Below are 4,562 nucleotides of genomic sequence, written 5' to 3'. Positions count from 1 at the left end.
ATGAAGAAAGAAATAAAGATTTTTTAAAAAGCCAAATCAAACTTACCTTACCAGGAAATAAAAAATATAATGCCTAAAATAAAAAATACACTTTATGAGATTACCAGTACATTAGACAGTGTAGAAAGAAAGATTGGTCAATATGACGATATAGCAATAAAAACTTTTTTAAAAAATCCAAGGAAAATAACTGAAAAAAATCAACAAAGCATAACAGAGATGTGGAAGAATATTAACTAAACACACATACGTGTATCTGGAATAGCAGATGGGAAAAGGATAAAGAGACAAAGTATTTGAAAAAATAATGCTAAAAATTTTCCAAATTTGAAAACAATAAACCCACAAATTGAAGAATCTTAGCCCAAAGCACAAAAAATAGGAACATAACTACATAAAGGCAAATGATAATAAAACTGCTGAAAACCAATAATAAAGAGAAAATATTTGAAAATAGCCAGGAAAAGATACACTGTGAATCAAAGACAAAAAAATACATTGGCATATCATCAGAAACAATGCAATCTAGAACATAGTGGAGTGACATAGAAGAGATAAAAAGAAAATAGAAAAAGTCAACCTAGAATTGTATAAGCATGACTACGTCTTTTTAAAATAAAGACAAAATAAAGACTTCTTAAGAAAACAGTCATCACTCCTAGACCAGCATTATAAGAAATGTTAAAGGATGTTCTAGCAAAAAGATAATGACAAAAAGAAATTTAGATATTTGCTAAGGAATTAATAAAACCAGAAATCATTAATATGCTGGTAGGTAAACATGAAATATTTTTATATTTAAGAAATGGGATAAAAATAAAATTATTTAAAAATAATAACTTGCCAGGCACCATGACTCACACCCGTAATCCCAGCACTTTGGGAGGCTGAAGTGGGTGGATTATTTGAAGTCAGGTTTTCAAGACCAGCCTGGCCATTGTGCTGAAACCCCAACTCTACTAAAAATACAAAAATTAGCTGGGCTTGGTAGCGCACCTGTAATCCCAGCTATTCAAGAGGCTGAGGCATGAGAATCGCTTGAACCTGGGAGGCGGAGGTTGCAGTGAGCCAAGATTGTGCCACTGCACTCCAGGCTGGGTGACAGAGTGAGACTCTGTCTCAAAAAGTAAGTAAATAAATAAAAATAATAATTTATTTTGGAGTTTATTATACACATAAAAAAATGTGACAACAATAGCACAAAATCCAGGTGGGATAAAAACAGAAATAAAATACTAGAACATTCTTATGCTGTGCTTGGAGTGGTACAATATTATTTGTAGGTAGACAATAATATGTTAAACATGTATACAATAAAGCATAGAACAACTGCGAAAACAAAACATTACAAACAATAAAAAAGCTCATAAAGGTATAACTAATAAATCAATAAAGTCAATACAATTCAATTTAAGAAAACATTCAATTATTCTAAAATAAGAGATACATTAATTTCTACTGAGAAATCACACATTAACTCACAACTTATCAGTGCACACAACTGACATTTATTATCTCACACAGTTTCTGAGGGGCATAAATTCAAAAAGGTCTTAACTAGGTGGTTCTTGTTCAGGGTCTCTAGGGAGGGTGCAACTAAGAAAATGACTGTGCTTCCTTCAGCAGCACATAAACTTAAGGTGGAACAATAAAGAGAAGATCGGCATGGCCACTGCACAAGGGTGACGTGCAAATTTGTGAAGAATTTCATATTTTTGGAGTAGGATAACTGTAGTTAACAACAATGTATTGCACATTTCAAAATAAAAGTGAGGACTTTAAGTGTTCTCAATGCATACAAATGACAAATGCTTGTGTTGATGGTTATCTTAAAAACCCCAACTTGATCATTACACTTCTATGCATGTAACAAAATATTACATGTACTTCATAAATATGTTCAAATAAAATGGATCAATAAAAATATAACACAATCAGTTGGAAAAAACTCTCACTTAGTAGTTGATAAAACTAGTAGACAAAAGTTAGTAAGAATGTAGAAGATTTGAAAAACAATATGAACAAACCTGACCTAATTAACGTTTTTGAACATTTCACCCAAAATAGTAAATTACACATTATTTTTATGTGACATGGAGTGTTTACCAAGATTAACAATATTTTGTGTCATAAAACAAGTCTCGATAAACTTAAAAGCATGTTCTCTGGCCAAAATGAATTTAAATTAGAAATCAATAACATTAAAATATGTGGAAGATTCCTAAATATTTGGAAACTACACAAAAAATTTTCAAATAACTCATGGTTTATAGAAGAAATACAAAGGAAATTAGAAAATATTTTAAACTGAGTAAGATGAAAATATGACATATCAAATGTGTGTGGTATAAGTAGAGTGTAGAAAGATATTTATAACATTAAATGTATGTGTTTGAAAAGTAGAAAGTTCACCATTAATATCTAAACTACCACTTTAAGAAGCATCAACAAAAAAAGACAGCAAGTTAAGCCCAAAGTAAGAAAAATAAAAAGAATTAATAAGGATAGAAGAAGGAAACAATGAAATTTAAAAATAGACTAAAAAGAAGAAAAATCAATGAAACTGAAAGCTGATTCTTTGGGAAGATCAAGGAAATTGAAAAGCCCCCAGCAAGACTGATCAGGCTTGTAAGAAAATATGAAATACAAATTGCCATTATCAATGATAAAAGAGGAGACATCACCACAGAACCTATCAGGATTTTTTAAATTGTACAGAAATGCTGTAAATAAGTTTAACAAATCAAATAAAATGGACAAATTCCTCAAAAAATAAACCAACATTCATATTGAATTACATACATACTGAATTTATGTTAAATTACAAATTCAATGTGTAATTATATATTCAATATGTAATTTGAGATTCACTATATTAAGAAACTACAAAACAAAAACTACATAATCATCTCTATAAATGCACGAAAAGCATTTTACAAAATGCAACATCTAGTCAGACAAAAATTCTCAGCACACTAGTAGAAGAATAAATAGAATGGATTTTCCTTCAGCAGATAAAGAAAATCTTTATGAAAATTGTAATTACTATGACACATAATTATGGAAGACTGAATATTCTCCCTCTAAGATTGGGAACAAGGCAAAGATTCCCATTTTTATCACTTCTATTACTTATTTTTCTACAGGTCCTCAAAAGTGCAATAAGACCAGAAAAAGAAATAAAAGGTATGTGGATTTAAAAGGAAGAAATATATAATTATCTTTAATAATAAATGACATGATTATCAAGGTAGAAAATTCTAGGAATTAATATTAAAGACACAAAAATAATAAATGAATTTAGCAAAACTCCAGGATATTAATATACAACATCAACTATTTTTCTACATACGAAACCAAACAATTGGAAATTATAATAAAATAACACTACTTATAATAGCATCAAAAATAAGAAATACAATAAATTTTGAAAAAGGAAGTGCACAGCATATAAACTGAAAACAACAGAACATCACTGAGAAAAACTAAAGATCTAAATAGATGCAGATACAGTGCTTAAAAGGCATTAAGAGATTCATAGTGTTAAGGTGTCAGTTCTCAAATTGACCTACACAGCCAACAAAATCTCCATCAAAATTCCACAAATTTCATTCTAAAATGTATATAGAAATGCAAATAAACTCTAGAATAGTTAAAACAATTTTGAAAAAGAACAAAGTTGGATAACTTTACCTGACTTCAAGACCTATTATACACTAGAATGTTAAACACAGTGTATTGCTATAAAGACAGACACATAGATCAATGAAATATCACAGAGTTCAAAAATGAACCCACAGTTTTTTGTTTTTTGTTTTTTGTTTTTTTGAGATGGAGTCTCGCTCATTACTCAGGCTGGAGTGCAGTGGTGCGATCTGGACTCACTGCAAGCTCTGCCTCCCGGAACCCACACTTTTATGACTCGTTGATATTTGACAAAGTTTCTAGGGCAATTCAATGAGGCAAAGGATTCTCTTTTCAGGAAAGTGTTTGAAAAAATTGAATACCCATAAGCAGAAAAACAAAATGAAACAAAAACCCAATAAATTTGGACCCATGACACTTACCTCACAACATAATAATGAACTGGAAGTGTATAATAAACTAAATGTAAAAAATAAAACTGTAAAATGTTTATAACAAAGCACAAAGAAAAGTCTTAGTGATCTCCTATTAGGACATAAAACTCACACCGTTTAAAATAAAAAAAGTCAATAAATTAGACTTCCTCAGAATTAAAAATTTTGCTCTTCAAGTGAAAATGAAAGGTCAAACCACAGACTAGAAGAAAATATTTACAACACATATATCTGACAAGGATTTGTATCCAGAAAACACAAAGAACTCCCACAACTCAATAATAAGAAGACAACTAAGTGATGTTATTCAATTTATCTTATTTGATTCTCACAATAACCCTGTGAAGTGCATCAGTAGCCCCATTTTGGATAATAAAATTATTGCTCAGAAACATTGTAAGTCTAAGTCGCATAGTAAGTGACAAAAGGTTTCAAACCTCGTCTTTCAGACTCTTCAGCTCAGGTTTTCACTAACTGTACAAC

At 30.1% G+C, this 4,562-nt stretch overlaps 1 non-coding gene across 1 annotated transcript; it reads left to right on the top strand.

Annotated features, from left to right (window-relative positions):
* The first annotated feature begins 1,610 nt into the window (after window positions 1-1,610).
* Window positions 1,611-1,717, top strand: LOC116274263. Its single transcript, XR_004182899.1, has one exon. It is a non-coding gene; the product is annotated as a U6 spliceosomal RNA (small nuclear RNA).
* The last annotated feature ends 2,845 nt before the right edge of the window (window positions 1,718-4,562 follow it).

This window comes from Papio anubis, chromosome 3 (assembly GCF_008728515.1).
Source record: "Papio anubis isolate 15944 chromosome 3, Panubis1.0, whole genome shotgun sequence".
NCBI classification, from domain to species: domain Eukaryota; kingdom Metazoa; phylum Chordata; class Mammalia; order Primates; family Cercopithecidae; genus Papio; species Papio anubis.
Note: the sequence above shows the minus strand (reverse complement) of the source record. Positions and strands in the feature narration are given on the sequence as shown.